We start from the raw sequence: 26,388 nt of genomic DNA on the forward strand, positions 1-26,388 counted from the left end.
CACATTGTGTAATTGACGTTTATTAGTACATCTTGTGTTTATTATATTATACGTAATAAATTTCAGTTTAAAACACAGATAAAGTAAATATAAAAATTCTTTTGGAATTATCCTTTGCACGACATTCATGTCTCCAATTCAATTAAAAAATAAATCTTGTTAATTGTAATATTAAAACGTCTGCGTGTATACGAATAATAAAAATAAATTATCTATAGAAAGTATACTAAAGATAAGAGAAGAGAGACTATGTGTATCGTCATTGTGATTTTAACATTCTAATTTTTCTGTTCTTTGTTCGTTCAGTTCTACGAAATATACTCGTACTTCAGTTTCAACAAAGTTGTTTTAAATGAAAAATTTCTCCTTAATCATTTGCAACAGTTTATTTATTTATTATTTTTTTTAAAGGGAGAACTTCTTTCATAAGAGTTTTTGTTAAAATATGTTTAGATTATTTTATTTTACTTTAATTGAAGTTCTGCTTAAACAAGACATAATATTTTATTTTTATTTCAAATTTTACATTTGTATTTACAATTTCCACACATAGGACAGGGTTAACTTACAAACTTGCACACATAGGAAAGGGTCTGAATACCGATCAAGCTTTGCATTTTTCACGTGCTATAAAATTAATTTCTCATTAAAAAAAAAGAGTAGGATAACTTCATTTAAAACTAAGCTTGTAATTAATCCACGAAGAAATAAATAAACAAAAATAAGTTTTACACTTTCTCGTTGTCTTGTAAGCCCATCATCACCAACATATTACAAGCTATGATAGTGCTCCATGCTGGTTCATAAGTATAAAAGAAATGTAGTATAATTAAGTTATTAGACATATGTGTTGAAGCCGATGTTTTCTTATATTTTCATTTTAGGTTCATCTAAAATTATAACAAGGTGCAGGCTTCTCACAATTCTTAACTGCCGTAGTGACTGTAACATGATTTACTTTCTTGCTATAATTTACGGTATTAGTTATCCTAAAGGAATTAAATTTATTTTTTTTCATATGTAGGCTGTTTAAATTACTTTTAAGGTGTAGGGATCAAATTTGTACTTCTGAAACTTGGATTTCTTCATTCCAGAATTCCGATATGTTTGTCGTACTGCTTATCATATCAGTATTTTTATTATATGGAATAGTGTATGCAGTGATTATGTACGAGTATAATATTGCGTTACAATTATTATCAGTACATGCTCTCTGAAAAAGGTAACAGGAAATTACTTTACTTTTCCTACCATACTTGATACTGGATGCTTGTTCTTGAGCGTGAAAATAACATTTTTGGGAAAACTTTTGTCTCCTCTCCCTCATATCAATTGTCATATTGTTAGTGTCATCGTTATCTTGTGACGTCTCAGTTTTGAATGCTCTATATATATACAGAATTACAGTATTATACAGTATATGGTATACTGTATTATACAGTATATACAGATTCACGAGAAATGTAACAAACTTTCAGAACATGTTCTACTAGTGAAAATAAAGATAGGTTCGGAAACCGTTCGTTAGCGAGTGTCGGCTGGCGAAAGATGTCGTCCTGATTTCTGCGCATTCGTTAAATTGGTTTCATATGAAATCCAACCTGAAAATTAAAAAAAAAATAAATAGATTCCAGAACTGTATTTTCAATAGTTTTTTTGAAAAATCTGAGCTAAAAGACAAAAGATCGGGGTAAAAAAACACACTATTTTATCTGAATAAATAACTTTGTTAAATGGGTAGAAAAAATAAGGTATTAGAATTCTTAATGCAATACAAGTAATACAAAACAATCCAGTTGAAATACGGAAAGCCATAAAAATGCTGTTCTTCGGGCAGAGTGCTGTATCCTCCGTGGCAAAGGATATTTTCAGAAGTTTATTTAATTGTTTGTAAGTTGGTTTAATTTTTCGTGTATGTATTTGTTATTTTTATAATATTTAATTATTTTCTTTTGTAATATTGAGCACTTTGTTTTATTTAATAATGGTTAAAATCTGCTACTTTCTGAGGTGTTTTATTTTTAATAAATTTCGAAATTCTTACGTTTGTATTTAGTTTCTGTGGACTTTCTTCATATACCCATTTTACTCAGAATCCAGTCCTCTAAAAGTTTTGTTTAAAATCTTTGTATGTTTCTTACCCATTTAACAAAATTATGTTACGCCAATCATAAAAGTGTGTTTTTCAATTCCAATTTTTTGTCTTTTATCTCAGAATTTTTCAAAAACTACTAAAAATAAGGTTCTGAGACATTTTTTTTCCAGTTTTTCAGGTCACATTTCATACATGTTCACAAATTTTACCCCCATAATTTGGGTTCCAAAAATTACAGCTAAATTAATTTTACCTCAGGGCGAAATCTTTCGCCAGCAAATAACTCATTAACGAAGGGTTTCCGAGCCTATAATTATATAAAACCTTTTTCTTTCATTTTTACCAGTAGAACAGAACCTGAATGTTTGTTACTTTCCTCATGAATCACTCTGTATGTATTTCACATTAGATGTTCGACGTAATTTGTCAATAGTGTTCTTCAAAGAATATGTGAGGTCCTTTAATAAAATAATCATAATTTGATTCGGAGGTTCCGGTTGATAAAATAGTGAATTCTTCGACTCCAGTCTTTTGTCTTTTAGCCCAGATTTTTCAAAAAACTACTGAATATAAGTTCTGGGACCTATTTTTTTTCTTCAGATTTTCAAGTTTAATTTCTTGTTTTCTCTTATTTAATTACTTTCAGTAGAATTAAACTTTTCTATTTAGAAAATAGGTGAATAAAATAAATTTGTTAATCGATACGGTTTACTGCAAAATTTTTCTTTACTTTCTTGCTTTCAATAAATATTTTCAATTAACTAACAACATGCTTCGTTTATATGACTGATCATACTTGTCTGCTAAAGAAAAGTAGTTTTGTATGTTTTAGTTGGTTTTATAAAACTGAATTACTGTTATTTGTGCGCACAGATATGGAAGCATGATTGTATTCCATTTATCATATAGGCATCGCCTTTTCGTTAAGTGCCCTCTTGCTTATATTATGTTTCTTTACATTATTCTATTCATCGTATTCATTTATAACTGTTAATATTATAAGTTCATTGACATAATACAACCACTGTAATAAATTCTAAGGCGGTACTTTTTCCCCCTTAGTTTTAGTGCTTCCGTATTTTATATACGAATATATATATATATATAATACGGCGCTGTACCTTACACCGTTGTACTTCTTAAAAATTCGAAATTCAAAAAAACTGAAAAATCATTTTTATATATTAAGAGTATTTGCAAGTCCAAATCTATTGAATAACTCGTTTAGTATAATCGGAAAAGGGAAAAATTTGCAATCGTTGTTCAAAAGTTTTTATCTTTCTTCATCCCTTTCAAGGTCGAATTTCGTAAAATCTAAATAATCAGATGAAGATTACACACACAAAACATCAAATTGATATCTTCATTTGTTACCGAGAAATTAAAAAAAATATATGGATTTCAAAAACAAATTCAAAAATCCATTTTAATCCTTTAAACTCGGAATTTCAAAAAATCTATAAATTTATTTTTAAATATTCACACGTAGATTACACACACTAAGAAAACAAATTAATGTATTCATTAATTACCGAGAAATTCAAAAAATTATAAATTTCATTGTTATTCCATTTAAACCCATTAAAGTCGGCATTTCAAAACAACCTTTCTTAGTGTGCACTTACACCGAAAGAAGAACATGTATACAAATTTTTATCAATTTAACTTTACTAGTTTTTGCTGGCGTTGATTATAAACTACTCACACGTTCTTATGTACCTAGTATGTCTGTAAAGTTCCCGAACTAAATTAAATAAAAATACAGATTTTACGATTAACGAATTTACTCACATTAGTCCTTTACATAGAATCCTTCTGTAGTTATACACTCGTTGCAGCGCCGGTAGAACCCGTCAAACGCTCTGGAGAACGTTATGTGATCGCTTTCAATTGTTCGGTGCAGCCCTTTTGGATGGCCGGAATGTCGTAGAAAAAGCGGATTTTCATTTTCAGAAAATAGTCTGCTGGAGCCAAGTCGGGTGAATAGGGCGGGTGGGATAAGAGTGTGATTTGATTTTCGGCGTAATAACGTGTTAAAACTGTTGCCATGTGTGCCGGGGCATTGTCGTGCAAGAGTCCAACTGCCCGGATTCTGGTACTCGGGCCGGATTCGACGAATGCGACGCATCGGTCGTTTCATTACTTCTAAATAGAATTTAGAATTCACAGTTTGACCAGTTGGGGAAAAATACATGATGAATCAAGCCCTTTGAGTCGAAGAATGCAATCAACTCGATTTTTGCTGCCTGACTTCCGCCGGACTTTGTGGATCAGGACTAAACTAAGCAGAAGAATGACGCTTTACTTGTGGATCATACATGAAGCACCAGCTTTCATCCCCAGTTATAATTGTTTGCAAAAAATTCGGGTCGCTATCGGCAGTTTCAACGAAATCTTGAGCCCAAGAAAGACGCACCTGTTTTTGTTCTTCGGTCAAGAAGTGTGGAACGAAACGTGAGCACACCTTTCGGCGGTTCATTTTTTTGTTAGAATTGTACTAACGCGTCTTTACCGATGTTTAGCTCTTCTGCTATGGTAAGGGTAAGTAAGATGATGTTGTTTGAGTAGGAGCGCGCGCACTTTCGCAACGTTTTCGTTGTAAACAGTTGTTGACAGGTGTTCGTCATCATCCAATGAAATTCTATCGTCTTTAAACCGCGTCCATCACTTGTAGTACGAGATGCGACTGTATTACCGAATGCTTGCCGTATCATAGAATAAGTTTCAACGAAAGCTTTTTGATGTCGAACCAAAAATTTTATCGCGCTTCTCGTTCCGTGTTGCGAGGTCGCACAAGGCCACATGAGCACAACGTACGCGGCCGAATATAACTCAAGACTGTGGTGACGAAACGATGAAATTTTGTACGCACTCTTCAGGCATCGTATTACGTAGTTCCTTGGTTGTCCGAGAGATGGTGGTACTTGTATCGACTACAGAAATTTAGGAACTTTTCAGACCGGCTGTGTGTGTGTGTGTGTGTGTGTGTGTGTGTGTGTGTATATATATATATAGATAGTTGTTATTCATTTGTTTGTCTTTGCTTATCATATTCTGATGCAGTATGTTTGCTTTTATTATCTATCTAATTCAGTGGTTAAACATATGTAATACATCAACCGCAGAGCTCCCATTATTCATATTTATTTGTGTTTTTTAATTCCGATTAATGGAAATTTATTTTGACGGTTAAATGGAACAATAAATGCACAAAAACATTTGGTTTTTAAATGTTTTCTCGTATAAATTTTTTTATTTAAAATATTTTTTATTACGCAGATAATAGTAAAAAAAAATGTATCGTTATTAATTCGTGAAAATAAGGCTAAATAAAGGGTGTAGTAAACAGAAACGTGATAATTATTTTTCCAAAATTTGTATAAAATTACTTATTTTAGTGTATTATACATTATTAAAATTGATAATAGTGAGTATTTTTTTTATTTAGGTGTAGTTTCATATTTGAGGTTATTTCCTCAAAAAGGAATTTTAATTTTAAAATTATATATTATGCATTTCAGAATGCCTTGTTATTCGTAAAATTGTAGTGACTTAACAAAACATATAATCCATTCCCTAAAGTGTAATAATAATTCAAAAGAATAGCAAGCATCCCATAATGAGCTTACTAAGGAAGATATGAATGAAACTAATTACCGTTGTCTTCTTCGTTATGATGATTAGGTTGGACATTAGCTTGTAATCCCTCCGAAATGTACGTCATTTTGCTGGTAATAAGTCAAGTGGAGGTGATAACTTCACTCTCTTCACCACAGGGACTGATTGTTGTTAATAAACATCATACTTTTAAAGAAAGCAACCTTGACTAGTGCCACTTCTACTTTATATGCTTTAAGGATATTACAGTCACATGAAATACGAGTATGTTTATGTAAAGTCATTAATTAATGAAGCCTCTTTCTGTTCTGAAACAATGCGTTAAATACTCTGCCTTCACTAAATAAGAAAAGGAATTTTATTTATGTTGTTCTCTCTCTCTCTCTCACACTTTCATACACGGAAGGCACGTGCACCACACACACACCATTTTATACTATTTTTCTATTAATTCAAAAAACGGTTTACTATTTATGAATTTTGTTCTAAGAAGCCGCTTTGAATTTCCGTCATGATCGCGGTATACCGCCTATTCGTAAATATCCTAACCGTAATCATTTGAATTCCTAATCAGAATTTGTTTAATTAAAATCAAACGTAGTTATCATAAAAATCAAATTTCATATTCTAATTGAAGAGAGGTAGATAAATTTAATCTCTATGAAAAACTTCTGTTTTTTATCATCTCACTATAAGAACTATTGTGGTTATGGATGTAATTAGAACTTATCAAAAGTATGGTTTTGTTACAAAAATGTTATTTCAGCACAGTGAGGGTTATATATTTTTAGCGTGTATATATTTTATCTTTGGTTTTAGTACATTACGTAGGGTAAAGTACTGTACATACGAGTATTCTATTCAGTTTACCATTCTAAAATTTACATACAATTAATGGAAAGTATATGCTCATATATATTACTTTCTTTTATAACAAAATTTTCTTTAAAATTTTAATGGAAGAAGTTTTTTGAATTTTTTTTAATAGAAATGTTATATAATTAAAAATTAAGAAATGTTAATTAAAAGTACATATTTGCGCAGTTTCAACATAATTTTCTTTCGAACTAGAGTATAGATTGTAAATTTTTTTCATCTATCACGAACAGAAATAATATTTTTCTAGTGAAAATATTATTTTCTATTCCGGTTCGATACAGTCCATTTGCCGTCGGAGAGTTTGTATAAAAGATTAATGGCTATGTTATATTTCAGAATTACGGGTTCACCAATTTAAAATTCTATTGTACGTTTTATTATTATTTTCCGTATCGGAAAATTGGATTCTATCGATGTAATGCGGTTTAAAATCATTCAACCGAACAACTGAACTGGGAGTCAAGTTGTACGCGTGAAATGCAATTCGTGGCGCACTTTTCCAGTTGTATTCAATAGATGTAGTATGCAAAGCGTTGTAATTCCTACGGAAAAATGGCTTTGTCACACCTCTTGCAATATTTAATATACGTATATAAGCTTTGATAAAATATCCGGTTATTATTTGATTTGCATTTATATATATATATATATATAAATATATCTGATGTTTGCATGTGAATTTTTGATGTTCACAAGCTTTTTTGACGTTCCATTTATTAACTTGAAATAATGGATTAAATTTACATCATCCTTTTGTTAATTAACTAATTGACAACCATGAGACACATAATTATGTCCCGTTCAGATCTCTACAATTATTACGAGACATGATTTTGTGTGTTATGATTTTTGAGTGAACTTTTTTAAAGTGAACAGCTTATGAACTGAAATGTGAGATGTATAGATTTATTTTAAAAATTAATTTTCCTAGTGATTTTATATTGAAATTGTAATATTATGTTATTTTATTTATATTATAACTGTATAATCAATAATATCTTTTATTTTCTCTTCCCTTCAGTCTGTGCAACTGGTAAGTGAGATGCTATTATTATTTATTTTTGTTGATGTGGTTATTATGAAGTGGTTTTCCATAATTTTAATTTTATTTATTTTAATGTTTAATGCATTTTGAATTGCTTATATTCAATTTTGAATACTAGATCGTGGATTCCGATGTTCTTTAGTGGTTGGGGTTCAATTAACCACACGTCTAAGGAATGGTCGGTCTGAGTTTTTTCAAGACTACACATTTACCGGTACAATTTCACTGATAGGTAATGATTTTAATTGTTGATGCGACTATAAATAAAATATATATAATACCACTTTGAGAATTTCGAGACATGTATGATTGCTATAGACATAAATTTGTATCGCATTTTTGATGCGACTATAAATAAAATATATATAATACCACTTTGAGAATTTCGAGACATTTATGATTGCTATAGACATAAATTTGTATCGCATTTTGCTTTAGATTTTTCGAACACTATTCATATTTTTTAGCAAAATAGTAATAGGAAATAATGGTATAAAAAATAGTTTACTTAAATGAAAAATAAAATTTAGCTCTTTTAGATTTTTGCTTTATATTAAACACAGTATAAAAAAAATTATTATACAGGGAAATTCCAAATTCATTTAATTATATTGTAGGGAAAATATTGTATGATATTAACAGGTTAGGGTTTAAATTTAAGAAAATAAGTGAACCAATTATAGAAGTAACTTTTTCATGGATATATCAGCACTAATACAAAGGAAACGTTATTTTGATGATTTTAAAATATTAAGCGTTCGAATAAAGTGTATCACAACAGAGAGAACACTAACGAAAATATGATTAAAAAAAAAACAAAATAAACTTTAAGTTGTAAATTCAGTTAAATAAATAGAGAAAACTGAAGAAAGCAGGGGAGTTGAAACACAAAATCCAAATCCTTAGAGCAATTATTTCATGTTAATTAGTAGCTACAACACCAGAAATTATTTAGAAAATGTTGAATTAAATTCGACCTCTTTAATCACTCTCTATCTTAGAATTGAATAATTGTATTTCATGCAACCAGAACCTTTAGTGGAGTTTATGACAAGTTAAACGCTAAGATTTCTAAAGTCATTTAACGCTTTTAAAAGTATATGTTCATTTATTTTTTATATATCTACACGTTTTCTTGGAGTACTTAAGAAAGAGCAGAGTAATAAAGATATACTCGTAGCTAATTTAAAAAATTGATGTTGACACCAGATGTTTTCATTGTACGCCTATTAAATTGCATATACACATTTTTTTAAATGAAAAGTACGTAAAATTTTATTTTATTAATAACTTCTGATATTTCTTCTTTTTTTATTGTTATTATTGAATTAATATTTAATGTAAATCTTTTTTTTACAATCAGAGGTTAATAATTATTAATAAATCAATAGATTTAAAATAAAAAAAAAAGTTTAAAAAAAGGAGATTAAGCTCAATTTGGAACCGATGCCGCGATGTGCTTTCCCCTCGTAAGATCCAAATATTTCATTAATTAAAATTTTATTTGGCTATAACTCTGGAACCAATTAAAATAAGTACCACTTATGATATATCGTTGAAACTCTCTCTGAGAGAGCATATTACTGTAAAGAAAAAATCCAAAATCCAAATTTTTGGATTTGTTACAACTGTCCCTAAATCCAAAATTTCAACACCCTACGACTAATTCTTTTTTTTGAGTTATGAGAGATTCATACGTATATACGTCACGCCAAAACTAGTCAAAATGAATTCAGGGATGGTCAAAATGGATATTTCCGTTGAAATCTGAAAACCGAAATTTTTTGTGATTACAATGCTTCCTTTACTTCGTACAAAGAAGTAAAATGTTGGTAGAATTAATTTAATTTTATGTTGGTCATAAATAAGCTAAAGTGTATAAAACTTAAACTCGCTATTGTTTTGGTTTGTTATTTAACTACCGTTATTAATAAACATTGTACCGGTAAGAAGGGTAAACAAACGCACAAAATCAATTTTATATATGTAATACACACTTAAATTTAAAAATTCAGCGATAATCTTTTCATCGGTTATTGGCTACAGAAATATTGTTTCTAATGTATAGGCTATAAAATGTTTACTGAAGGTTGCTTATTTAGCTTTTCGAGCAGTTGCTTTTTAACTTATTCATCATCATTAAATACTTAAAAGTATGTAATTTTAATAATGAGAGGTATTGAATAGGTTTGCGTATAAAATTAAAAGTAATAAAGAGATCCAGTTATTAGTCCTTGATTGATACTGCTATATACTTGTTCGCTTTGTTTACTGCCCACCTATTTTGCATACAGGTGGTCTATCGGGTACATACGTGGGTGTAACAGCTGTTACCCCACACACCTGCCTATATCGGCTTACAGTTACCATATTGCTGTGGTTATACATGTATAATAAAATATACCGTTTTGTAATGAAATGGAAAAAAAACGAGTTTTCATTTATTAAAAAAATAGAAAATAATAATAATTGTATCTCTTGAATTCTAAATTTACAATCATTATTATGAAATACATTATCTTGAAAGTATTATTTTTGCTTTCTTTCATCAGCTGATAAACAGTTGACTTGCTAAGACTGAAAAAATCTGATGTGTCAACCACATGACTTCCTTGTACGCCTATTAAATTACACATACACATTTTTGCTGCATTTCACCTAAACTTATTTCATTGGAAAGTGAGATACGATCCTCTAATTCTTTAATAAAGTGGACAGTTACGCAATTGCTAAAATATTAGTTTCTCTTAACATCAAATATTTATACAATTATTAATTCAACAATCTTACATGAAATATTAGGATCTCCCTTTATTACTCATATTCCTAGACTAGTATTATTCGTATCTTCGTGAGGTGCTGTTAACAAACGTTTTAAATTTCTGGTGTGTTGTATAAGTAAAAATTAATAATAATTAAACTATTCCGTTTACTGAACTCCTGTAAACTGGTTACAAATTTTAATTTCGACCTAACGGTGTAAAATATTCAGTTTTTATTATTTGATTATTTGGGGAATAATGAAAAATGAAAAAAAACAATCATACAGTAAAAAGAAAGATAACATGAAGAAATATATCTCCAAAAACGACAAGAAGGTGAAAATGAAGAGGAAGAAAATGTTAAAACCAAAGAAAGAAAATTTAAAAACTAGAGAATGGGTACACAAATTAAAATCACAAGAATTATATGAAACCAAAGAGTGACTAAATGATTGGCAACAAAAAACAAATAAACGAAATGATGATCAACTCCGACTTACGGAGAATTGTCCAACAATACCATAGAAGTAATGAACTAAAAGATAAAATTTTTTGCAATTTATCAAAGATCGGGCATGCATGGCTCAGTGTATCTGTTGTTCTTGTGAGGGTCTATTTTTCATTCACTCCGTACTTAACTTTAATGTAGATAAAATTAAACAGAAATTCCAGAATAATTAAATAAAATTAAACAGAAATTAAGCTATAAGATCCAAAAATAATACGATTCTAAATTATAATTTTCAATTAATATTAAATAATCAGATGTTTCACCAAATCTATTACATATACATATATATAATAATGCCTAGTAAATTGCATTTACATGTTTTTTTAAAAGTACATATTTTTAAATTTTATTTCACTAATATTTTTTTCATTTTTATTTTTTTATTATTGAATTATTATTTATTGTAATTTGTTTTTACAATCACGGGTTAATAATTATTAAAATAATATATTTAAATTAAAAAAAAGAAAAGTTAAAATAAGTTTAAAAAAAGTTAAAAAAACAAAAGCAGTAGAAGTCTGATTCGAACCGATGTGATCTCCTTTTAAGATCAAAATATTTCATTAATTAAAACTTAAGTTTAATTTCGATTGCAGTCAAAAAGGGAGGTGCACAACTAATGTTACAACAGTGTTAAATCCAAAATTTCAACATCCTACGACTAATCGTTTTTGAGTTATGCGAGATACATACATACGAACGTACAGACGTCACGCCGAAACTAGCCAAAATAGATTCAGGGATGGTCAAAATGGATATTTCCGTTGAAATATTTAAATCGAAATGTTTCTTGATCACAATACTTCCATTACTTCGTACAAGGAAGTAAAAAAAGTTTAAAAAAAGAAAATGAAATCTGAAGACCGAAATTTTACGCGATCATAATACAGGTGATTCAAAGAAACGGGAATTTTAAAACAATTAAATAACGTTAATGAAAAATTTTTTTTAGAAAATGAATTTTATTTCATGTAATTGTACAAATGTTGCCATTTTAGTATACATACATTTTAGTTTATTTTTTAAAGATGACATCTTGCAGGTGACCTCTTCTACGTAAACACTCACGAAGTCTCTTCGTTAAATTGTTCATGGTTTGACGTAACATCTCAACTGGAATTTCCGCAATTGCTTCTCGGATCTTTGTCTTCAGTTCTTCCGTTGTAACAGGTCTACTGTTACACTTTGCTTTTAAGGTGATCCCACAAAAAGTAATCGCAAGCTGAGATCAGGCGATCTGGGAGGCCATCTAATGTCACCATTTCGTGAAATGACACGTTGTCCAAACAATCGGCGTACAGCTGCCATCGATATTCGTGTAGTATGTGACGTTGCTCAGTCTTGTTGAAACCAGGCTGTTAAGAATCGGTGGAAATCTCTTTTGTTGTTCCACAACAAAGGTTTCAAGCATGGCTACGTAACGAGCCGACGTCACTGTAATCGCAAGACCGTTGTCATCCTCAAAAAAATAAGGGCCTATAACACCGTAAGATGACATAGCACACCACACGGTCACTTTCTGGCTGTTCAACGGACGCTGGTGTAGCTGCGTAAGAGTTTCTTGTAGCCAGTATGTGAAATTTTGCTTGTTAACAAATCCACTGAGGTGGAAATGCGCTTCGTCTGACATCCACAGTTCGTGAACAAACTCTTCGTTATCATTTATTTTCTGAAGCATTACATTACAGAATTGTGCAAGAATCGGTGGAAATCTCTTTTGTTGTTCCACAACAAAGGTTTCAAGCATGGCTACGTAACGAGCCGACGTCACTGTAATCGCAAGACCGTTGTCATCCTCAAAAAAATAAGGGCCTATAACACCGTAAGATGACATAGCACACCACACGGTCACTTTCTGGCTGTTCAACGGACGCTGGTGTAGCTGCGTAAGAGTTTCTTGTAGCCAGTATGTGAAATTTTGCTTGTTAACAAATCCACTGAGGTGGAAATGCGCTTCGTCTGACATCCACAGTTCGTGAACAAACTCTTCGTTATCATTTATTTTCTGAAGCATTACATTACAGAATTGTGCTCGCGCAACTGCATCGTTCGGTTTCAGTTCCTGGACGATCTGCAACTTGTATGGATGGTATTGCAAGTCCTTCACTAACATTCTTCGAACACTTGAACTATGCAATTGTAAAGATGCTGAGAGACGACGGATTGACCGATGTGGACTTCGTTTGACAGCATCTTGTAAAGCTTGAACACTCTGTGGTGTACGGACGTTTTGCTCACGGCCTGGAGGTTTCTTTTTCATTGCCGAACCGGTTTCCTCAAAATTAGATATCCATGTTTTAATTGCATGTGCTGATGGAACACGTTTGTGCCGTTCCAGATTAAAATGACAGCGAAATTCTCTACGCGCTCCCTCCACACTGTCATTGTTTTGGTAAAAACTTTGATAGCAAATGCACGTTGCGCACCACTCCAAGGATCCATGACAACTAAATGGCAGGTTAGGTTAGAGAGGCTGGTGTCACTTATCAAGTGGTACCAATCGCCCATAGCTGCCAACACAACTTTCAAAATTTCCCGTTTCTTTGAATCAACCTGTACTTCCTTTATTTTGCACAAGTAAAAATTTAAATAAAAATTAGTTTTTAAACAAATAAATTTACGAACGGTGTTAATGAAATTTCTCACTATTACGTTTCCATCTCAGTATTCATTTTTGAATTTTATGTATTTGACATTGCTCTGTAATATTTAAAATTCAAATAAACTTTTTTCCCGTCATGTGAATTTGATGAAATTACTAGGATGTTTCGAAACATAATTTTCCATAATCAGACATATCAGTATAATTACTGATTGGAGGTTGTCACTTTTAACACAACATTTATTGAAATAAATAGATATTAAACAAAAAAAATATTTTTTTATTTACTCATCTACCGGATAAAAACAACTTTGTATTTTATAATAGTTAGTTATGCAATCATTAGAGAAATGTTTTTAATTGTACATGCATCCTGTATGTTATGCTATCCATATCTTTTAAGTTATTCATCCATCTCATTTTTAGGTGACCTGGGCGTTTTCTCCCTATAAAGTTTAAATTTTAATAATTTGTTAATGATCGGTAATTGCTTCTTTATTCATACATTAGATGAAATTTATCTCTGTATCCGATATCTTTTACTTATTCATTCTGTTATTTTTACTACGGTACTTCGTATTACGGGTATGTTCACCGAAAGCAACCACACTGCTGACGTCAGTGAAATGGTTATATTTCTTTAGATGCAAACGCAACATCACACATTTTCTTATTATCATCAAATTTATCATTAATTCCTTTCGAGTAGAAAAACTACTCGAAAACAAATTTAGTTTACTATGTCACGATATGATAGATAAATTTTAAGTAGTGGCTTATGAACCGTGTAAAAATGGTTCACATTAGGAATTAAGATTATTTATAATTTTTGAATTTGTATAGTAGTCGTAGAAGTGAGGTTCAGTAAAATGAAAATCTTTATTATAAAGTTTTCTTAAATTTAAAAGTTTTAAGTCGATTAACACAACATTTATTGAAATAAATACATATTAAACAAAAAACATATTTATTTATTCATCTCCCGAATAAAAACAACTTAGTATTTTATGATGGTTAATTGTGAAATCATTAGAAAAATTATTTTTTATTTCTTCAGGCGTCATGTATGATGCCTGAAGAATTTCGAAGAGCCGCCTTTCGTATGATCCCTGAAGAGGGATGTAGAGCAAAATAAAGAAACCTCGTATTTTAATTTTACGAGGTGGGTTGAGTTTTTGAATTTTTTTAGATTATTTATATATGCATTATAGGTAATAAATTTGCTTTAATAAAGTTTTTTCTAAAATGCCTCAAAGAAAATCAAAATTGGTTTTTACACAACATCCCCCACCCTCTTTAGTAATTTTGAAAAAAGAATTAATATGTTCAATGCCCGATGTATAGAGTTTTTTTTCTTTTAACTAAAATTTACAATCGGTATAAGTAAATACGATGACATATTAAATCACATGTAGGGAGGCTTTCATTGAAGCTCCTCAAAAATTACATACTAATAATCCTATACAGAATATTTAATGTAAGTATACACATAGTTAGCTCAGAGAACAGTTCAACAACAAAACAAGAATAGTTCAACACAAAATAAAAACAATCATAAGAATTCATAAACAAAAGAAATGAAAATAAAACTACAGTTATAATGAAAAAATTATAATTAAAATTGAATAAACTGAAATATGGATTTGATGAGTAACACATACATTCAGTTCCACCTCGGTCCAACACGTCTAATCGTTTTTACGTGTAAGACGTTAACGTTAACGTCTTCACTGTTGGCTAGAAGATTAAAAGCTAAATAATAAAGAAGTAGAAGATAGAAGCTAAATAATTCACGTGGTTGTTTAGCCGCAGTTTATATTTTATTTAAAATCGTTGTATTTCTCCTTTACATACGGTAAACCCAGATATTCGTGGATATCTAATGAATGAAAATTTGCATTGCCGAAGTCAAAGGAAACGCACCGTTTGTTTCGAAATATAGAAATATGTAAGGGAAATTTGAAGAAAATTTGTTATGGTAAATCCTGAGATTTAAGCAAAAAATAGTGCTTCATGCATACGTACGCACATACATACATATATATGGTTTTTATTTTATCTAGATGAACTAGTTGGCTCTAAAAAGTAAAGATTTGCAAAAACGACCGGTACATCATTTTTGACATGATCACTATACTTTCCCAATTAATGTTATTCCAGCTGTATTAACCGGGAAAGTAAAAAAAAGCCTATCAAAACAAAGAACTTACATGAAAATACCTATTATAATTTTCTGTTAAGTATAAAATTAATTAATTGTTTTTCGTCAATAAATATCGATCGTATAATTTGTAAACGTAATTATAATGTGGTAATCAAATTGTCATTTCTTCGAGTTTATTCGTAGCCATTTAATAGTTATTGCATTCAGTTATCATTACAGTTATTGCAAAACGTATCACGTGCCACTACTTCATGTTAAGATCAAGGATATTCTCGTTAAAAAGACCTTTCAATTTAACTTTCACTCTCCTCAGCCAGATCTAGCACCCACCTGGTGTACAATATATCTCGTAAAAGACTTATAGGTTACGTAGCTAACAATTGAACCATGTCTGGTAAACTTTTATCGCTGCTACTCTCCTTAAATCGTTCTGTACAATACAGTTATACTTATTTTTTTACAATTATGAAAATATATTTCTGAACGAAAGTAACTCGCTGTATCATGTTTTCCGCGTCACTGCCCGGTTCTTAAACGGCTTTGACCTTTCGCACGGTCGGTCGGTACGTGATGCATAACGTGGGAGAAGCAATCGCTACTTTATTGATTTTTTTTTTCAATATGAAATCTATATTTTAATGCAAAAAATTATTGAAAATTGAATTGTAATAATAAAAGAACGGTTTGTATAATGAAATATTGTTTCCTATCACCGCTACTACCTCTTTCGACTTCCTAATAACATTAACTGTTATTTTAAGGTTTTTTTTTTAAATTATTAACCCGAGATTTCTCTCATCGTATTTTGTTATTTTTCAATTTTATTGCTAATAATTAAAATACTAGTCATTCTTATTTTAACACATGTATAACTTTTTTTTTCTCGTTCATATCTGTTAATCCATAAATATGAGGTCTAATTTATTATCCCAAAATAAAACTATAAAATAACAATAGATAAAATGTAAGTAATAATAAAGCATTAAATCTAAAATATTTAACTGATCAATTATTGTACAGTACATAAAATAAGATGTTACAAAGGGGTAAAATTAAATCGAACTCAAAAATGAATTAATAAGTAAAAAATAATACAGTTTAATCTTTTTTCTTTTTTGAAATCTGCACTAATTTAAAAACGAACTACTTTTAAGGACAAGAAATGCCGAAGGATTTAATTATTGCAGAACATGAAGTAAGGCTATCTGGATTGTAGTAATATTATTTCTTTTATTTGCATCTTAAGTATAAGCTTTATTAGTCTATTACCCATTTTATCTAAAATATATAAGAAACCTTTTCTTCAGAGGCTGTGACCTATTCTTGAACATAGTCATGTTATTCCTGCTCATCAGTTCGGCTTCAGGATGTGGTCATTCTGCTCTTGAGCAAACGCATAGACTTTTTGAGATTACCAGAAAGAGCCTTGAGGAGAAGAAATACTCCCTTCTTGGTTGTTCAGCAGGCCTTCGACAAGGTGTGGCTGCCTGGCCTGTTATACAAGTTGAAAAAGAGCCTATCTCAACCGTATTACTTGGTTCTACGTAGCTACCTGGACGGACTTTTTCACGGTTGAAGTATAATAAGGAGTTGTTTGTGTTCTTTGACACTATGTCGGGTGTTCCTCAAGGATCGGTTTTAGGACTTGTTTTATTGTCTCTCTTCACAACGGACCTTCCGACTACGGATTATGCCACTGTCGCTTGTTTTATCGATGACACGGCTATCCTGGCTGTCGATGTTGACCCAACTCTAGATTCAAGTAAACTAATATCTGAATTGCACCAAATCAATGGATGGCTGTCATGATGGTAAATTAGGGTTAATCAAGCGAATTCGAGTCATGTGACTCGAAATGACTTCGCAATGAGGAGAGGAGACTACCCATGGGTCATCTCGATGGCGTTCTCATACCACATGCTCAAAGTGTACGGTACCTTGGTCTTCATCTTGATCGTCGTCTGACGTGGAAGGTCCATGTAAGAGAAAATAGAAAACAACTGGTTATAAAGTTTAAGGTAATGTACTGGTTGCTGAGAAAGCGGTCACAGCTTTCTCTATCCAACAATTATTGTACATGACGATCAGGAACTGCATCCAGCTTAGGCTGGAACTGCATCCAGCAGTTCCTGTTGTTACCTCTTTCTCTTTTTTCTGTTTAGCCTCCGGAACCACCGTAAGGTATTACATCGGAGGATGATATGTATGAATTTGAATGAATTGTAGTCTTGCACTTCTCAGGTCGACCACTCCTGAGAAGTGTGGTTTATTGAAACCTAACCACCAAAGAACACCGTCATCAACGATCTAGTATTCAAATCAGTAAAAATGTACTATAGGTACTTAAAAGTAGGTAAAACTACCTTCACTACGATATGAACCTTAGAACTCTCGACTTCGAAATCAGCTGATTTGCGATTACGAGTTGACCATTAGACCAGCCCAGTTAGTGATGTTACCTACCATATCCATACTTCACTTCGTTCAATATTAATTATTATTTTTTCATTATTAATTATAGTTTTATTTTCATTTTTGTTTACGAGTTCTTTTTTTCTCTGTTGAACTACCAATGGGACTGACCTAATTTTATATCAATTCTTATATTAAATGTTTTGTATAAGAATATTAATAAGTAATTTTTGAGGAGATTCGATGAAGCCTATCTATATGTGATTGTACACGATCATATCTACGTTTGGTTTCTGTAATAGTGTAAACGATTGTAAATGTTATTTTGTGTCAAAAAAAATCTTTTTTAAAAATAGCTTCTTAAATATATTAATACTCCTTGTATCAGACCTTAAAAATACTTCTTGTATCAGATCTACTTCAAACTAAATATCTTCAGTCAGCACGTGATGAAAAATTAAGTTCTTTGCAATGATTTCGGCATATAAATTGTCAAATATTTTATACGACGACTGTAAGTTTTCTTTTAAAAAATTTACACGTAATATTAGAACTTCTTATTAGTAATCTGAGAACCTCTGATGAAGCAATCAAGAGTCGATGTATTTGATCTTGAGTAACAAGAAAGGTCCTAAATTTCAATACAGAATAAAACATGGTTATAATAATAATTAATACATACATGTTGAATATAAAACTCTCTTCATTTTTTCGATGTCGTTAAATAAAAAAGAATAAAACGGAAAAATCAGAACTAAAATATTTATATAATAAATATTCTTTTTTTTCGCATTTGGCATTTATTATTTAATCTAATAACACTTCATACATCATTCATAGAAAACGAGTTTAAAAATTTTGCTACCTGGATCATCTAACCTATTAAGACAAAATTGATTTTAGTGCACCGCCCCTTTAGATGTAAATTACCTTGATTCCTCTTCACTAAGAAAGAAATTCAGGTTTGCATTCAGTTAATGATGAATTATAATCCATCAACTATTTTCTGTTTTTGTGAAATTTTGATGAATTTTCCTGTCATCTTGCTTGTCGTTTATGATCTTCAACTTAAAATTATTATCTTCCTGACAATTTTTCCAGAAGATACTCTATCAAACAATTGACCCTTCGTTTTCTATAACTTTATTCATTCGTATTCTTATAAGATAATATATTTTTTAATAAAAACCAAAATAGACAGAAAAAAATTAAGATAGAAAATTGTAATTGATTTATTATTTTAATTACGCTACATTTTATTTTATCAAAGATAGAAATTCTACATTGTTAATCTTTTTAGATAAATATTACACATTATGTTTTATTAATATGTTATGCAATGTTTTGTTTACAAAGTACACAATGAATAAGTTTTCTTTGATATAGGGTAAGATTTTCTTGAAAATCTTGCTTAAGTATTTTGTTATAAGCTAGTACACTAGACCTATTAACTCGGTTCAATTATATTATTAAAGCTGTAGAATATGGTTTTCCAATAAGGGAATTATTAATTACTTTAATAAAACCTACGTTACTTGGTGTTTGTATTAAAATAATTATGAGTACGAATAAATTTATTTTATATATTCGTACTATTCTCATTTTTTTTTTATTCTCATTTAGATACATCAAAATTTTAACGTAAATCATCAGTCAAACATTTAACAAATATACTCTCGTCTTATTTATTCTAATATTCATTTTTATTCACTGTAGAGGTACGCTAATTGTACTTCATTAACTTGATTTTATTTAATTTTCTCTTAGAAATAAATAACCTGGTCAAGGTAAAATTGATTGTACAATAGGTTTTTTTTTTTAATTTTGTCTTTATAGAATAATTGAACTGAAAATAAAGGTAATAAATCTTTAATTTGAACAAATAAAATCTATTGTTTTTTAAAAAAATTATGTGTTTGTGATTGCAATCTATGTTCTAGATTAAATAATACCATTATTTTTTGGAAATTATAAAAGTTTCATGAATCGAATAACCCATTAATCGATTTTCGATGTGGAAATTTTACTGTTACAAACATTAAAATAAACTGTAATCCCTGGGCGTATACGTGTCGGTATATAATGATTCAAATTTAACGCTCTGTAATAATTTCAACTCCTGAAATAAGCGTGGGAATTTTCAATGGTACCCGGTTGTTCATTTATTTATACATTTTTTTTAATTAAGCTGTTGCGTGGGTGATGAAGATTCTTATATCTACCGTGGATATTGGTGAATTTTAAAGAGCAATCTTATAGTGACGTAATTAAAGAATAATAATTTACACCTATGAGATTTAAATTGCACGTAATAAGCTACATTAAAAATGTGATGTTGATCCACGACGTTTTGTATAGAACTTTCAAAGATTATCCAGGAAATCCACGACGTTTTGTATATGACCTTTCAAAAATTATCCAGGAATCTTTGTAAATAAGTTAAAAACGTAATATGTTTTTTTTTTAAGTGTTCAGAGTAAAATCCAAATATAGAATATTGTATTCTAAAATTGCATAATTGTTTAAGTAGAAAAGGCTGTGAACTTTTTTTGTGAAGAAAAGGTATCTTATAATAATGTATTTTTTTAATTTAATTTTTTTCATACATATATATTTTTTAATTCTGGTAAAATTTTTGCCCAAAGTTTTTAAACCACCCTTCTTTTTATATTAATTTTTTTTTATTACATCATTTTTATATTGAAATGGCAGTAAAAAAAAAAAGTTACGGCCATGGGAATTCAGGGAAAAGTTATGAAAATTATTAATGAAAAACTTTCCATCTCTTGATAGGAAAAAGAGAAGCTTATATATGCAATGTTTTTGTTTTTTACAAATAAAGTATTTCAAATTGAAGTTGATGTGTGGAAAAAGTATTAAAAAACTTAGTAACATTTACTTGATTTCAATTTTCTGAGCTACAATTTTTCATTAGCGAGAAAAGCACTACTCCCTATAGTAATTTTCTCCTAGATGATCAATATTTATTAAAAAAAAAACTATATGTACAGCGATCCCTTGGAGTCGAATAGTTCGATTTGCTCATACTCGGAGTTTTGCTTTTAAGTGATTATAATCATCCTGTGTGATAGTTTCGACAAGTTTGACTTGATTTTTTTTTTCTTTTTTACATAGTACTCTCGCATCCGCGATTGATATGTTACAATACCCACTGCAGAATATTGCTCAATAACAAACTTATAGCCCTTCATGTCAACCATATTTAAAGCTGATTACACACACACACACACATATATATATATATATATATATATATATATATATATATATAAGTTTGAGATGGAGCAAGATGTTATTTTGTTTACAAAGTTAAATATCAAAGTGTTAACTCAATATGCAGGTTACATCATTTTTCTTCCTCAACATGAACATACAAATGTAAGTTTTGACCCAGTCTCTTGTTATATTTTTATAAATTGAATAAAATGTTTTATAAACTTTTTTTTTATTACTTTTACGATAGCTTTGTAAAAACGTTAAAATTAATTTTTTCATTAAAACTTTTAATTTTTTTTTTTAATTTGCATTTAATTTCATGTATTTATTTGCTTGATAATTTGTATTCAATAAATTTAGTGAATAATTATACAGAATATTTTACACTCTATATCCAAAATTTTGTAAAATAAGGCCATAACGGCTTTATTATTAGGTAATTTACTTGTTAAGAGCGAAATTTTTCTATTACTCAAGAACTCTTTAATCTAAGAAAGGATAGAAAATACAATGGAAGAATAAATAACTTATAAGTAGTTACAGGTAGAAGAGGAAAAAGAATCTTTTTAATTTTACAAGTGATGAAAGTCTAAAAATTCAATATTATTTTCTTATGATTATGAGTTTATCAGTATTCGAAAAATAACTCATATGTTTTAACATATCTGAATATGATTTTTATTTCTTTACCTAAAGTAGTTTAAAACAAAAACAGGAAATTTGTAGCAAAAGTGAGTTATACACTCGCTAATGACTGCATTGAAACTTAACAAAATTTGAAACGTGTTTTTTTTAATTTTCTGTGAAGCGTTTCTAAGCCCTTATAAATTGAAAATATAGGATTCTATTACATGAATTACTGTATTTGTATGCAATAAATTATTATTCAAATGTCGATGTATGAAAATATAAAATTAAATTAGTAATTGTTTAATTAAATAAGTACTAACCGAATCAGATCGTCGCATATAAAATGTTGAACTTATAAATTAAATTAACGCAATACATACATTAAATAGTGATTCTTTTTAATACAACTCGGTTTAAAGATAACTGATAAAATGTGCACTTTTTTATTAATAAAAAAAGACAAAAGATTATTTGCACACGTAAACGAAACATCTTTCGTTTAACATGGATTTGCTTAGCTCTCAAACTTTCTTAACCTTACAAAACCGTACTTAAAACATTTTCATTTGTGTTTGTAATTAATCGTTCTCATTCATTGGTGCTGTTAGTTTTTATACTCCTCTCCTTGCGTTCTTTTCTTTAAGTTGGCAGACACATGTTAAGAATTTGGTCGAAAAATGTGTGCGATTTGAATCTGTGTGTCCATGTAATAAATTGTTTTATTTATTTTTTTTATGTTTATCTCATGGTTCATTTTTATGTATGTGTGGAATATGAAGCTTTTTTTCAATATTGGTGGCTTTGTATCTGATGGGAAGGTTAGCAAATGTTAACTGTTTGTAAGGGGAGGACTTTTTTAATTGTTTATTGACCTTGTTTTAAAACTTCATCCTATTTGACGACTGATGTAGAACATTGTGTAATCAAAACGGTTTAGTTTATATATAGTTTAGGGGCGTTGTGTTTGTTTGGTGATTGTTTTCTGTGCGTAATTATTTATTACAGTCGCCAAACACAATGCCCGTAGAATGTTTAAATTTTTTCGATTGCACAATGTTCTACATTGTGACTGCACCAGTCACTAAAGATGGTCGCAAAGACGACTAAAGCCGTTTTGAAGTAAGTTTTTAATAACTCTTTTATTATACAATTCGATTGCATGTGTCGTTAAAAATAAAAATTTTAAATTAATAATTAATGTATGTAGCTTTCGTTTAAATGCCATATTTTTCAATTCCTCCTTGTCATTGAACAATTTTTTCTATACTGTGGTTGTTTTAATAATCTCTTCCTGTAGATCTCTTGCCTGTATGTTTTATATCTATAAAACATAATTACTGGCCACTTTGGAATTATTTTCTGAGCTTATTGAGAAATATTTTTAGGTGGTGGTTTCTTTGTTCTTATGTTAGTAGAATATTTAAAAAAAATTTTATTCTAGTTAGATTTCTTTTTTTCTCAATAACAATTATAATTACAATCGGCTCTCCAGCGGAGCCGTAAGTAGGTTTCCTGATAAAATCGCATGATAAAGGGATCCTTAAAGAACCCCCAAAGTAAGTAATACACAATAAATAGTTGCAAGTAAACTTAAAGTTCAATATGAAATTTCAAGCTCAGTCATAAATCACAAAAAATTAATTTCAACACCAAATATTCCACAAGGACAAACATTAATTACAAAGAATAAAAATAAAAAGAAGAATAAAATGAAAGAGAAGTAAGAAAGAAATTAGATACGACACCACTAAACTTGTCGGTGTTAGATTCCAAACTGTTACGGAGATCCTAAGTCGAGTACATGAACACGTCTTAACCATCGGACGTCCCTGCTGTTATCGAGCAGATTAATTGCAAAGTGGTTTACATGATTCTCAAGCCTCTGCAGGTATTTGACACTGCGCTGGCGTGCAATCTCACGAACCGACGGGAGCTCCAGATAATCGTGCATCTCATCATTCCGCGTGAACCATGGCGCTTCGGCAATCACCCTCGCTACTTGGTTCTGGAAGCGTTGTATAACTACAATACATGTTCCATACTGTTTCAAGATCCTCACCATCTGCGACACCTTCCATTCCGCTGGGAAGTAAGACGTCCGCAGAACAGCGTTAAACAGATTCCTAATGTAGATGTCCTAATTTAAAGGACATGATAAGTCATGCTACCCCTTAAAGGCATCGAATGCAAAATGCTTGCATTTTGTGCGTCACTAAACCAGAATTCGGGGTCTTCCTTAGTCGCCTTCCTTGATTGACTAGTTTCAGTATCTCCCTTGCAGAGATCGGTTGAATCGGGAAACTGATTGCAATCGAGCTCTCAAGGAAGTCGTTAACATCAACATCACCGGGGCCCTCTTCATCGTGGGATCGAAACGTTACTTGTAGGTGTAAAGCAAACAGATCGGCTTTCTCCTTGTCAGTCCTCGCCCACGATCCACCACGCCTCTTTAGGACGGGGAGTATTCCTGGGTATCGTTGCGGTCCCTTCTTAGCCGTTCATAAGGAGCTTCTGTCCCCATTCAGGTGAGAAAAATTTCCTTCGTACTCATGGAATATCTCGTCCCTAACAGTCCTTAACAACCTCTTCAGCTCCGCTCCGTCCTATAAAGAAGATTCCTGTGTTCTGGCCTTCTGAAACGCTGCCAATCCCGCCGAAGACGCCGCTTCGAGACAATTAGTTCTGTCACTTCCCTCGGATAGGTATTGTACCTGGCTGATTGCAAACCTTCAGGTGTAGACCGCCATGGTGGACGTCAAAAGGTACATCGCTTAATCAATATCCCCAGTGGTATCGAGTTGGAACGGGTCAGTCGGTTTCTCTTCTATAAATTCCTGGTAAGAAACCCAATCCGATCGTCTCGTATAAAGAGTAGTACTCCCTTTCCTCCTTAGCATCGTCGTGCTCAATATAAGTAGAACGGGCGAGTGGTCCGACGAATAATCATAGTTGTTTTCCACCAGAGTGTATGCAGACAAAAAGTGTTGTTTTCCAGAGTGTGTATCAGGTGACAAAAAGTCAAGCAAATCCAGGATCTTCGTCAGGTCTGTAGGCTAGTATGTCGGCCGGAATCCCGATACTACGTCCAGGTGGAAATTCTGGACATACCTCCTCAGTGATCTACCCCTACTGGTTGTCAACCGGGAACCCCACAATGGGTCCTTCGCGTTCCAGTCTCCTCCGGCAATAAGTCTAGAACCCAGAGTCGCAAAGTAATCGGAAAACAACTCGTCAGTTACAGTATGGCACGGAGGGCAATACACCGCCGGCAGTCTAATAGGCCCCCAACAAGTCTGTAATTTCAACAGTGATTATCTGAATCTGGTCAGCGCAGAAGCCCGAAACTTGGTAATGCTAATGAATCTAGTTAGATTTAAAAATATTTTTTGATATTTTATATATATATATTAATGTATGCTAAGGTATTTTTCAATTTCTTACTGTTTTATCTTTTCTTAGTGAAATAAGTTTTCTTTGAAAAGTCCTGCGTCATTTACGTCTCTAAATGTCAGTTGTATTGTTGTGTCTATTATTCTCAGTTGTAAGTCGTACACGTGTACAACTTTTAATTAATTAAAAAAATTAATTAATTTAACCAACTCTTGAGTATATTTCTTTCTTATGTTCTTTGTATTCTTATTGCGCTTTAGTAGCTATACAAAGTTACTGTGCCGTTTGCTAAGCACTCATAACATTTAATTTAATACTTTGAACATTATATGTTTTTATTTGTATTATTTATCATCTCGTTCTTAATTATATCTTTTTGATTATATATTTTATTTTCTTATTGTTATAATAATCTATAGGGAACCTTTTGCTCTTGTGCAGTTTTTTCCTTTTTATTGATAATTTGTATTGTCATTTTTTTAGCGTACGATTATTTATTTGAGGCACAGAGCAGTGAATTAGTAAAAACCGGCCTTGATCTTTAATACTGTGCAAGTAACTACTTTACAGCCTCTAACGCTGCCGGTCCAACCCACCGCAAAGGTAGATGGGATTTTCAAGGTTATTTACTTATATTAAAATGCATCTTGCTGCATTGCACTTTTATTTTATTCCTGTTATGTATTTATTTTGTTTACGCTTATCAGAAACATTACATTAAAATTTATGTCGTAAATTAATTGCTATATTCTCGTTCGGTAGATAGAATTAACGATTTAATTTTGTCATGACCTATTAAAGTATTTCGATCGATAGCATTCAGGTGAATGCTCCCCCTAACCTCTCTATTTCAGATCCACTGTTGGGCGTTTGTACCATTGAAAATAAGGTACTTGGAATCGCCCCAGGCTGGGTCTTTCTTATAGGACAGTGCACTCCAATAAGTCACTTAAGTTCAATGAACTATCATATTTTCATAACAAAACTGATATAATTTATGTACCGATTAATATTATTTTTTTACATTTTATTAACTTTTTTTT

The 26,388-nt window shown here is 30.8% G+C and overlaps 1 protein-coding gene across 3 annotated transcripts in view; it reads left to right on the forward strand.

The window, feature by feature from the left end:
• The window catches only part of Dyrk2 (Dual-specificity tyrosine phosphorylation-regulated kinase 2), a 395,412-nt gene that overhangs the window by 148,651 nt on the left and 220,373 nt on the right, over positions 1-26,388 (forward strand). The gene's annotated exons all lie outside the window — the stretch shown is intronic.

This window comes from Lycorma delicatula, chromosome 2, assembly GCF_047948215.1.
Source record: "Lycorma delicatula isolate Av1 chromosome 2, ASM4794821v1, whole genome shotgun sequence".
NCBI lineage: Eukaryota > Metazoa > Arthropoda > Insecta > Hemiptera > Fulgoridae > Lycorma > Lycorma delicatula.